Source organism: Ranitomeya variabilis, chromosome 4 (assembly GCF_051348905.1).
Source record: "Ranitomeya variabilis isolate aRanVar5 chromosome 4, aRanVar5.hap1, whole genome shotgun sequence".
NCBI classification, from domain to species: domain Eukaryota; kingdom Metazoa; phylum Chordata; class Amphibia; order Anura; family Dendrobatidae; genus Ranitomeya; species Ranitomeya variabilis.
The window spans coordinates 668,986,475-668,999,446 of NC_135235.1; the positions used below are offsets into that span (position 1 = coordinate 668,986,475).

At 44.0% G+C, this 12,972-nt stretch overlaps 1 protein-coding gene across 1 annotated transcript in view; it reads right to left on the bottom strand.

The window, feature by feature from the left end:
* LOC143766264 (oocyte zinc finger protein XlCOF8.4-like) overlaps positions 1-11,413 on the bottom strand; it is a 37,465-nt gene extending 26,052 nt beyond the window's left edge. The window contains exon 1 of the mRNA XM_077253795.1: positions 11,387-11,413. The gene's annotated coding sequence lies outside the window, so the exon portion shown is untranslated. The remainder of the gene's footprint in view (positions 1-11,386) is intronic.
* Positions 11,414-12,972: the final 1,559 nt, after the last annotated feature.

A 12,972-nucleotide genomic window follows, 5' to 3' on the forward strand; every position in this document is an offset into this window, starting at 1 on the left:
GGATTTTTTCCCACCGGTACTCCAGTGTCTCCTTTGGACGCTTGTCTCGAACCAGCACTCGGTCTCCGGCCTGGAGAGCTGTCCCTCGCAGAGGAGCAGTCTCCGGATGTTCAAGTTCCTGGAACTTGGTCTGCACTAAGCAATGTAGTGTCTGCAGATGATGACTATGTTATCGGACCCAGGTGGACACCCCCGACCGTGGGTAGTCCTCCTCTGGATCCAATTCTAGCTCAGTGATCTTGCCGGCCCAACAGTAAGAAATATGGCGTGTACCCAGTGGCGCGGTGTACTCGAATATTATATACCCACACCAATTCAGCTACAAAGCCAGGCCACCGGGCTTTTCGGTCTTCCTCTAGTGTCCTTAGCATTTGGATGAGTCCGATTGAACCATTCACAGGCTCCATTTTCCTGAGGGCGATACGGAGTTATCCACGCTTTTTCAATCTGGTATTCCATCACTCGCCCTAGGAAACAGACACCTTGATCAGAGTGGATTCTCTTCGCACAGCCGTACAATTGTATGAAATTTTTGAAGATGGCATGTACTGCGGACTCGGCAGTTTGGTCATGTGTCGGAGTCAGAACGGCAAACTTAGTGAAATGGTCCGTCATTACTAGACACTGCTCGTATTCCTGGTGGGCCGGACTTATCGTGAGATAATCTGTCATCAATACTTGCAGAGGTGCGGAAGTCACGATGGTTTGTGCAGCTCTTTGCTCCGGAGGCTTAACTAATTCGCAGTTTCTACATTGCTGACAGGCCTCTTCCACCGCGGCTTTTAAATGAGGTTGGTAAACTAGCTTTTGTAGCCACTGAAAGGTCTTCTCTTGACCGAAGCGAGATCCTCTTTCGTGTGCCTCCTTAGCTATCTTGGGCAACTGCGTCTCGGGAATGACCACCTGCCAGGTGACCCCCAGTTCCCATTGTAACTGAATCTTATCTTCCGCCGGTACAATAGCCCATTCTTCAATTGAAGTCTTTCCCACTGCCGTAGGATCTGCAGAGCCCCTGGGGACAGGGCGTTCCTCTCTGACTGGGTAGTTGTTTTAGAGTCACCCACTGTCTCATATGAGCAAGCTCCCCATCTTCTTGTTGTATCCGGACAACTCATCCCTGGACCGCCTGAGGTTGCTTTCCCGAGTAACTGCCTGCACCTGATCATGAAGAACTGCCAACGTCCTGACAGGATCACGGAACTCAGTGACCTCTTGTGCCTCCAACTGTTCATCACGGTTGGGCCCAGGTCTCTCATGGGTCACTCTGGATAGGGCATCGGCGTCAGTATTCTCAGCTCCCCTCTTGAGGGTGATCTTATATCGGAACTTCGCCATCCGAGCCACCCAAGTGGGCCAAAGGGTTATTATCAATGCATACTAGGACTTCAGAGCCGGACAAGTATTCTGCAAACTTCTCAGTCATGGCCCACACTAATGCCAACAGCTCCAGTTTGAACGAACTGTAGTTGTCCGAATTCCGTTCAGAGTCTTGCAAGGATCTACTCCCACTTTTCTCCATGTTGGATCAGTTTGGAGAACGTGTCTCACTTCTTGCATTACAAACACGGACACTGACATCTCCAGTACCGGAAATATCAGGATGTGTGAAAGAGGCCTTATAGAGGGTTTTTATATTTGGCTGCAAAAAATAGTTTTTGCATCACCACATTTTGAGAGCTATAATTTTTCCATATTTCGACCCACAGAGTCATGCGATGTCTTGTTTTTTGCAGGATGAGTTGACATTTTTATTGGTACCATTTTTAGGCACGTCATTTTTTGATTGCTTTCTATTCAGATTTTTGGGAGGCGGAATGAACAAAAACCAGCAATTCATGAATTTCATTTTTTTTTGGAGGGGGGTTTATGCTGTTCTGTGTGAAGTAAAATTGATAAGGCAGTTTTATTCTTCGGATCAGTAAGATTACAGCAATACCTCTTTTATTTTTTTTTATGTTTTGGCTCTTTTATACAATAAAAACTATTTTATAGAAAAAATAATTATTTTTGCGTCACTTTATTCTGAGAGCTATAACTTTTTTATTTTTCTGCTGATGCAGCTGTATAGCAGCTTGTTTTTTGCGGGACAAGATGACATTTTCAGCGGTACCATGTTTATTTATATCAGTCTTTTTGATCATGGTTATTACACTTTTTGTTCGGCGGTATGATGAGAAAGCATTATTTTTTGCATTTGTTTTATTTTTTTATGGTGTTCACTAAAGGGGTTAACTAGTGGGACAGTTTTATAGGTCGGGTCGTTGCGGACGCGGCGATACAAAATCTATGTACTTTTGTTGTTTATATATATTTTTTTTTTACAAATCCTTTTTATTCATTTTCATAAATTTCATAAATCAAAACAGTTGCAAACAAAAATAAACAGCACAGTTATATTTCCATATAAAAAGACAGCTGTCAGAACATCCCCCATTCCTACCCTGTTCTTCACCATATCCCTAAACCGAATAGCATCACCTATGCTACATGAGGTTACATCACTCAAGAATTTAAACCTTTAGTTTCCCCAAAGTACCCCGAAGGTTCTTCATCAAATAACAGTCCGCCTGCAAGAACGGAGTCATTATCCGACTTATCTCATCCTGGGAGCACTTACGTTCAATAAATCTTCTCCATTTATTGAAGAACTTCTCCATTGGTTTTGTTTAGTCTCTTTCAGCTTCCAATTTTTCTAAATACAGCAGATCCAACACCTTAATATGCATTTCTTTGCTAAAAATGCTATATCATGTAGGAGTGACATCTTCCCCCCCAGCTATCCCCCTCTGCAACATAATGAAAAGTCCAAGGCTTCAGATCCAGTTCCCAGTCTTTTTCACCTATCCCTAGACTAAAATTACAAACTGATTTCCACAACTTTTGTATGGCACTACATCTCCACAAACCATGAAAAATATCCGTGTGGTCTGTCCCACATTTTGGATATTTCTGAAGATTGCTTGAACTAACTGAGCGTTGTGGAAGATTGAAGCCATAAATAGTCCTATGTATAATTCTGAACTGAGTGTCAATGTCAATCTCCAATTCTCAATGGTAATATTATTTCTTAGTAGTGATGAGAGAATATACTCGTTGCTCGGGTGATCTCCGAGTATTTGTTAGTGTTCAGAGATTTAGTTTCTGTTGATTCAGCTGCTTGATTTACAGCTACTAGCCAGCCTAAGTACATGTATGGGTTGCCTGGATGCTAGGGAATCCCCACATGTAATCAAGCTGTCTAGTAGTCGCAAATCTAGCTGCGGCAAGGAAAACGAAATCTCCGAACACTAACAAATATTCGAAGACCACCCGAGCGTGCTCGGAAAAACCTGTTTTCCCTACCTAGTCAGAAGTTCGGATGAGCCCAGAGATTAAGATATTTGGATACCTTCCATGGTAATCCCAGCTTTTTCCGTATTGCCTTCCAGGACACTATTGTATCCCTAAACTGCATCAGGATAAGGGGGAATGTAGCACCGAAGCCAAATCCCAAGATCTACAAAATTCACTCTCCAAACTAACGTTTGAATGCCGACTAGTCCCACGCAACCACATGTCTAGCTAAACAAGAAAGATTGTACCCCCTAACATTAGGAAGTCTGATCCCTCCCCCGTCCATCAAGGACATGAGCGTGCTCATCTTTATCCTAGATTTCCCCCCCTAAAGAATCTTTATAAAATCTCTATTTAACCTGGAAATATCATCATGTTTAAGCAGCAGGGGAATCGTCTGAAGGGGATACAACAGCCTTGGAAAATTCATCATTTTTATCAGGTGGCCTCTCATCAACAGCGACAATGGCAGACGACTCCAGCCTCTTAATTGTGATTCAATTTTTGAGATGAGTGGGTGGTAGTTTAAGGCGTAAATTGAGTCTGTTGTGCGACCCAAACAAATACCCAAATATTTGATCGAAGACCTTGCTATTGGAATCTCTGATACCTCAGAGTGTTGGTTATGGTTTGTTGTCCGGTCACGTCTCTTCAGGAACAACAGCTCACACTTTTTCTTGTTAAGCCTGAAGCCCGAGAACTCTCCAAAACTTTCTATGAGATTCAGTGTCTGAGCTAAATCCTTATACAGATTACGCATAAATAACACAATATCATCCGCAAACAACGCAGAAAGCATTGTTTTGTCCCCTATTTTGATCCTTTTGTGACTATCCCCACTATTGCGTATTCTCGACAAGGGTTCAATGGCCATATTAAATAGCAGAGGTGACGGCGGGCAGCCCTGATGCGTACCCTTTCTCAAAGGGAACACATCCAATAAAACTCCAGGGGTGCACACCCTTGCCTGTGGATTCAAGTATAGCATCTGTATGTAATTGTGCATCCTGCCTCTCAAACCCATCTGGTCCAGAGCCAATTCCAGCCATGACCAACTCACATTATCAAATGCTTTCTCAGCATCCAATGTGACCAAAGCCGGGCACCCGGTTTGATCCTCCTTCTTGTATTTAACCATATCCATGATCAGCATTGACTTTTCTGATATTGGATACTGCAGATCGGCCTTTTGCCTCCGCCGCATTGCCAGGTTGGCCAGCATCATCCCCGCCTTGTTCCCAAATCTATGGAGAGCTACTTCCTGCTGTGATCGAAACAGCTGTTCCTTCTTATCCGCCCACGAGTCAAAGCTATTCTAAGCCTCCAGCCACCTCTTTTTTGCTGAAGCAGAGCAGTCCGCCAGGAACGCCGTGTATGCCCCCCTCAGAAGTTCACTGGCTGAGTATTGTTAGTTTTTTTCTTTTTTTGAGTGTGGCCGTGTACTTCAGAAGACCACCTTAGCCGTCTTCCAGTACAGCACCGGATTTTGCTGATGCTCTCCATTTGTCACCCTGAAATCCTCCCACCATTCTCTCAGTATCCTATGAAATTTTTTGTCTCTAGTTAGGAATGTGGGAAACCTCCACAAAATGTCCGTACCCCTTTGAATATTGTCTTGTATCCACATGCTCACTGGGCTATGATCAGAAATCACCATATTTTCTATCGCACTCTCACTCATTCTGGATAATAGGCTCTCACTAATCCAAATCTGATCAATGCCCGACCAGCTATCATGCAGGTGAGAGTAGTGGGTAAACTCTATCATTAGGATGCTGCAGACGCCATATATCTCTGAGACCTAGACCTTCCTCTGACATACATCTACCCTCCCCCCCGACTTCTTGTTAGGCTACGTTCACATTAGCGTTGTGCGACGCAGCGTCGGGTGCCGCTGCGGCGACGCATGCGTCATGCGCCCCTATATTTAACATGGGGGCGCATGGACATGCGTTGCACTTGCGTTTTGTGACGCATGCGTCACTGCAGCGCACACGTCAGGGCGCAGAGGACGCAGCAAGTTGCATTTTTTGTGCGTCCAAAATCAAGCAAAAAAAGGACGCATGCGTCACAAAACGCTGCGTTGTGCATGCGTTCACATTTGCGTTGTGTCGCCGACGCTGCGGCGCACAACGCAAATGTGAACGTAGCCTTACCCATTCCCTTCTGAGTTCTATCCTATGCGTGACACGGAACTCCGTTAAAGTCTCCTCCCACCACCACATGAGACTCATTATCCTTTGGAATGTTAATTTTCAACTCCCTAAAGAAGGGATCTTGATCTGAGTAAGGACTGTAAACATTATGTATGCTCAATCTTCCAGAGGGACCCGTGATCACCAGATGATGCCACCTCCCTTCAGAATCATGCTCCTCTAGCAGCACCGCGTGATTAAAGCGCCTGCTTTCCTGCCCTCGGTCGGTGAGCCAAATACTTTTCCTACCCAACCCTTGTTCATTCTAAAACAATCCTCTTTCAGCAAGTGTGTTTCCTGTAGAAGAGCTAAATCCGCTGCCAACCTCTTTAAATGCTGTAGGACCATGGATCTTTTTCCCGGCGACCTCAGTGTTGTGAATTCCGTTCTTGAACTCCCTCCTGTGGTCATGAATGATAATTCGGCGAGTTCTGTTCGTGGACTCCCTCTGGTGGCTGTGAGTGGAACTGCTGGTTTTGAGGTTGCTTCCTCAGCTGCCCTCGTTTGCGGCTGGGTTGGCTTCTCTATTTAACTCCACTCAGATCGTTACTCCATGCCAGCTGCCAATGTATTAGCACTGGTTCAGATCTCTCTCGGATCTTTCTGATGACCTGTCTACTCCAGCAGAAGCTAAGTCCCTGCTAGTTCATTTGTTGTTCATTGTGTACTGAATATATTTCTTAGTACTTGCTAAGTTCTAGTCCAGCTTGCTAACATGATATTGCCTTGCTAGCTGGAAGCTCTGGGTTGCAGAGTGGCACCTCCGCACCATGAGTCGGTGCGGGGGTCTTTTTGCACACTCTGCGTGGCTTTTTGTAGTTTTTTGTGCTGACCACATAGATCCCTTTCCTATCCTCAGTCTATTTAGTAAGTCTGGCCTCCTTTGCGGAAACCTGTTTCATCCCTGTGTTTGTGACTTTCCTCTTAACTCACAGTTAATATATGTGGGGGGCTGCCTTTACCTTTGGGGAATTTTCTCTGAGGCAAGGTAAGGCTTATTTTCCTATCTTTAGGGGTAGTTAGCTCTTAGGCTGTGAAGAGGCGTCTAGGGAGAGTTAGGTACGCTCCACAGCTATTTCTAGTGTGTGTGTTATAGGATTAGGATTTGCGGTCAGCAGAGTTCCCACTTCCCAGAGCTCGTCCTGTCTTCTAGTTTAACCATCAGGTCATTCCAGGTGCACCTAACCACCAGGTCCATAACACCTCAGACCCTTGATGTTCCATGAAATAATTTTAAACATTATCAAACATAAAATTGGTCTCTCTAGGTAACCTCAATGAACTTTTGTCGGCTTTCCCAAATTCTATCTGGTTCACAAGATAGCTGTTTCCCCTCCCCCCTCCTTATTAACAACTTGAACTTGAATCCCCACAAAAAGATAAAGTTCCTGTACAATCATTTGCTTGACTTCTCTTATTCTGCCTGCCACACATTCCCCTCGCCCCGCTCCACGCAGCTTTAAGTACAAAACCTGAGCTCTATTATTCAACTATTTCAATAGACTACAGCCACCCCATACCCCCCACCCTCCATCAAAATCATATTTTTGATGAATATCATTAATACACCTGGAGAGAGAAAAAAAAAAAAGAGGGGGGGGGAATTTTTGACGAGATTCTCGGTGGAATCAGGTACCGAGTATGTGAGGCAAGGTTGCAAAAGGTAACTGCAGTTCCTCTATACATCCATAGTTACATACAGTGTGATCGTTTCTCCCGCCTCTTCATCTCCTCTCATCTCGTTCTCCGTTGATGCTGTTGCCTTGTGCTCTCTCAAACTGTGTCTCTCCCTTCGTCTGGTGACCCTTGCCCTCTCTCTCTGTGAGTCACCGCCACAAGTGATCCATTTCTTCTTCCAAGGCAATTCTCTGTTTCCTCTCCTTGTCTCCTCTTTCCTTTCTGCAGTCGACAACAATTGTGATTCTGCTTCCTCATAATTTTTGAATGTGAAACAGCCATCAGGTCATCGCACCTTTAGGGTTGCAGGGTAAAAGAGCTGAAATTTTATCTTCTTATGGTAAAGCGCTGTACACACCTTACTAAAGGCCTTTCTCCTCCTCATCACCTCTGCAGAATAATCACCAAATAGCAAAAGTTTGTGTCCCTTGACGCTGGCGTCTTTCTCTGATCTCCTTGTGCTTATAGTCAAGGTATTTGACGATGACCTGCCCGGAACGTGGTATCGACGCCTGGATCCCGCCCTTGGTGTTCTCTCTGGGGTCAGCGTGGTCCCTCAATGGGCTTATTTTGTGCGCTCTCTCCACTCTACAGTTGTGCTTGAGGCCTAATGCTTGTGGCAGGTCGAGATCACATAAGCCATCCAGCACAGACTCCACTATCCCAGGTTATTTCACCTGGAGCTGTTTTCCAGGTCGTTGACCTTCTCGCACAATTTATCTGATAAAGCCATCGTCAAGTCTCATATGTGGTTATTCAATAAGGTTAATGTATCCTCAGTGCTTGATATCTTCTGCTCAGCCTCCTTTGTCTTATGACCATGTCTCTCAAATTTAATCTCCAGCTTGAGCAGAGCACTTTGGATAGCAGAATCTATGGTGCTCTTGATTTCATCCGTCAAGTGGGCCGCCACCTCACTGGCCAGTTGCCCATAATCAATGGAGCAGTGGTGTGCCCGCTGAATTTCAGATTTCTTGTGACTCGCTCCTCGCCTCTTCCTCCTGCCTCTACTTTCACGGCTGGTGCTCCTGAAGTCCCCTTTGCCTCTGCCATCAGCATCCCCAGAGTCCACATGGGGATGTAGGTTTGTCTGGTCATGTGTAGCATACGGCATTAGTGATTCAGGGAACCCCATGTCTCCCCCCATTTACTTTGCTGGTTCACTGTCTCCCCTCTAGCCTTCTCAGTCTCTTCACCAGACAGCCTGTGTTCATTAAAGGTGACCTCCTTCCCCAGTCGCTGTTCTATGTCCGCTCTCTCATCTACGGTGTGCCCATCACATCCTATCTGCGACTGTGCCTGGCTCTCAATCTCCCTCACCTCCTGCCGCATCTCTTCAGCTTCTCCCATCTGGAGGCGGGATGATCTCACCACCGGCGCCATATTGGATCCCTGCACATGCGGCTCTCCAGCGCGGGCTCCAGGACCATCTTAGGTCCCCGCACTCCGCAGGAGGTAATGATCCATGCCTCTGAGTTATCGGGGGCCATCTGTGGTGCTCCGGAGTCTATGGCAGGTTCAGGCAGGTCTGTATCAGTCGGTTTTGCGGGGGGGCTGCGGGAGCTCTCCCTGTACATGCCAGCTGCAGCCAGAGCCGGAACTGAAAGTTATATATTTTTTTCAGTCAAATATTAATTTAGAGATGGAATATATATTGCTTTTTATTATTATTTAAAAAAAATGTTTTTACAATTATTTCAATTTTTTTAAAATTTTTTCTAACTTTTTTACTTTGTCCCACTATGGGACAATCATTTTTTGCAGGCTGATCGCTTACATAGCATATAAAGCAGCATCTGCATGCTATAAAAACTTTTGGAGGATTTCTAAGTCCCCTTTTTGTGTTGGTGAGCTCTTTTTTGATGTTTAGTGATAGGACTCGCAAACGTGGGGACCCTTGACGTGGGTTGCGAGATTCCATATTTTGGCCATAATATCAACGAATACCACACATATATTGATGTGTTTTTTGCACTTTTTTATCCTTCAGGGTGCAGTTGGGCCCAAATTGCTCTAAGCTGTTGCCTCTGTTCACACAGGATGCATGATGGTTAGCACTGGGCAGCCCATGGGAGCTTATACCATGTAGGCAGGAGGGATAATACAAGGAATGTAATAGACCTCATTGAGTTTGTAAACAGGATGGGAGGGGGGATCAGCACTGCTGCTTTGGACTTTCGGGGCCGTTGATCACAGCCCTGAAAAGTCTGTATTCCCAACCCTCAGCATTGGTTAAACGCCCACACGCGCTCTCTCGGCCTCTTTTAATTCATAATGATACCTGGCAGGGGTGCCCCTTGTCCCCCTTATTATTTGTTTTATTGAACCTCTTGCTGCTGCCATTCGCCTTGACCCAAAGATTCATGAAGTAATGGTGAGGGACAGGGAATTCAAATTACCGTATATACTCGAGTATAAGCCGACCCGAGTATAAGCCGAGACCCTTAATTTTGCCACAAAAAACTGGGAAAACTTAATGACTCGAGTATAAGCCTAGGGTGGAAAATGCAGCAGCTACCGGTAAATGTCAAAAATAAAAATAGATACCAATAAAAGTAAAATTAATTCAGACATCAGTAGGTAAGTGTTTTTGAATATCCATATTGAATTAGGAGCCCCATATAATGCTCCATACAGTTCATGATGGCCCCATAAGATGCTCCATACAAAATACACCCCATATAATGCTCCATACAGTTTATGATGGGCCCTATAAGATGCTCCATATTAAAATATGCCCCATATAATGCTGCACAAATGCTGATTATGGCCCCATAAGATGCTTCATAGACACATTTGCCCCGTATAATGCTCCACAAATGCTGATTATGGCCCCATAAGATGCTCCATACAGATATTTGCCCCATATAATGCAGCACATGGCCCCATACAGATATTTGCCCCATATAATGCTGCACATGGCCCCATAAGATTCATAAGATGGTTGAAGAACTCCCAGGTAACTGAAGATCTTCTTTGATCTCCCTGGAGCTGATCATTGGATGCTTCTTTGTCATTCTTGTTATTCTATGATCTATGCAGATAGCACCACGTTTTGTGTGCTTGCCATTTTAAAGCATTGGAAATGTTTTTAGCAGAGCAGCCAATTATTTTCTACACTCCTTTATATGTTTTCTCATTTCCAGTCAACTTCTTGAATAAAGTTCTTTCTCCTTCAACACAATGTCTGGAATTGCCCATTTTACTCACCGAGCAAAGGCTAAAACCAGCAGGTACATTTCCTGCCCTTCTGCTTCTTCACAGAATGAATGAATAACCTCACTAATTTTCTGCACTGCTATTTATTACACGTACATGTATGGTGCATGTCGGGAAGGTGTTAAAATTATTCCTGTTAGATTTTAAACTATTGCCTTTTCTGAGTTATGATGAAGGGTTATGAGTCATGTGACAAGAACTTACAGAGAAGATTTGAAAGGCCTTAGAGTCAGCTTCCTCTGATTGGTGTCTGAGGAGGGAGAAGTGGGTAACAGGGTATGAAAACCCCTATAATTGGTAAGAATTTTCGTCTTGAAGCGAAAGAGCTGAAGAGCCTCCAGTCTCTTACCAAACTAATTGTCTTATTCTTTGGTACTGAGCTTTTTTTTTAGAGAGATGCATCAGCCAGCTTTAAGCCTGGATGGATATGATTATGAGATTTTAATTATTTAATGGTAATTGACTCGAACCAATAATAGCTGAACCATTGGGTTCATTATTGTTATTATCAGGGCTGCGGAATCAGTAAGCCAAACCTCCGACTCCTCAATTTCTCTGACTCCACTGCACTGCCTCACTACTGAGCATGTACATAAAGTTCAGCAAGGATTCAACTAAAATCCTAAATCCTTAGATCAAGAACAGAACAAACATTTCTAGTACATTTCATAACTTTTCCAAATTCTTGTGAAAAAAAGAAAATGACAGCACATACTGAATTGTACTACTGTACCCAATTTATTATACATTGTCAGAGTTGGTCGGATTTGTCCATTTTATACCGACTCCACAGCCCTGTTTATTATAATCACATTAACTAAGCTCTGCGGCCAATTTCTTGATACCAGTTAAGTTGTGGTCAATTATTAGCTAAGAACTAGTACAAAAGTGGCAGATATATACTGTGTGTATTCTCATGGGAAGAATCTGTGACTTCTCTGCATTTAGTGGTTACTACTTACCTGGCCGGATATCTGTAGGAATCTCGCTACACTGCTCGTCATCACCCCTCACATATGTTTCTGTTGTATTAATATGGGTCAGATCTTCACCCTGAAACAAATATTGTAAAAGTCACCGACAGATGGAGAAGTCACACCTCTGATCAGCTCTAATCCTGTCATCTCCACCGTTCTCATTACACAAGTATAAAACATATAATACTGGTGGATAAAACAAGACTGAACACAAGACCTTCACAGCCATGTACACATCATAGGGGAGATCTCATGACACCTTCTCTCCATCTACCTGATGATCCTGAGGAACATTGGGATCTTCTTGTTTACAGTCCTGTGGAAGAAGAGGACGGGGACATCTCTCTGGTGTTGTCCTCTTACTGGATAGATCTGGAGGAAACACATACAGGGACTGAATTCATTCTTTACATACAGATTATTAAAGGCCGCATGTATTTAGTCCTCTCTGTTACCTGGTGATGTGAGGGGCTGGGGAACCTCCATCATGACATCCTTGTACAGATCTTTATGTCCTTCTAAATACTCCCACTCCTCCATGGAGAAATAGACGGAGACATCCTGACACCTTATAGGAACCTGACACATACAATGATACCGTCATCCCCCCGATCCCTTCATAGCGTTACTGTATAATGTCCCAGCATTCCCAGCAGTGTCACCTCTCCTGTCAGCAGCTCTATCATCTTGCAGGCGAGTTCAAGGATCTTCTGGTCATTGATGTCCTCATGTGTCAGCGGGTGAGGTGGAGGCCCCGTGATTGGGCTCAGGGGTCTTCCCCATCCCTCACACACAGGGTCCTGACAGCGCTCACTAGAGGTCTTCTTCACTACTGTATAATCCTGGTTATGGAGAGACACATTAATAAATCTCACTACAGACATTTCCAGAGTCCTCACCTCTCCAGTTCTGTCCATCTGTTATTCCCATAGATAAGAATGATGTAATGTGACGTCATCAGAATCTCTCACCTCTCCAGTAAGCCGGAAGAGGATCTCTAGGGTGAGGTGTAATATCCTCTCTGCTATCTTGTCCCTTTCCCCATCCATCCTTGACGTGTCAGGAAAATTATAGATCAATGATTAATGTCTGATAATGTTAGAACCTATATGCAAAAAAAGATGAGCCAATGTAAAATATGCCATTACAATATATGAAAGAAAAAAGCAATAATGTGGAGTATTTAATAAATCAAGAGCTCAGACAGAAAATTCGTATGTCTTTTCAATACCAATATAGAGAACTCAAATTAGAAGTAATCTAATATATAAATAAAATCATAGTGATTAATTTGTAAACTTCATCGCCATATAATTATAGAAAGAATAGTTTTTTTTAAATCCAGTTTCTATTCCCCTTTTTTGCTAGTTAAAGAAAGGAGTTCAACTAGGTCAACTAGTTCACTCCACTATTGGCCTTAACTATGGAGTGATCCTATTTGTTGACATTTCATGACATCAGACCCAAACTAACTGGTGAAACATGTTGGGGAGGCTTAGGACTGCTAAATACAGATCCCTGTGGTCTCGTCTGCTGACTATATCCCATTTAGAGAGCGTACCATTTATGAC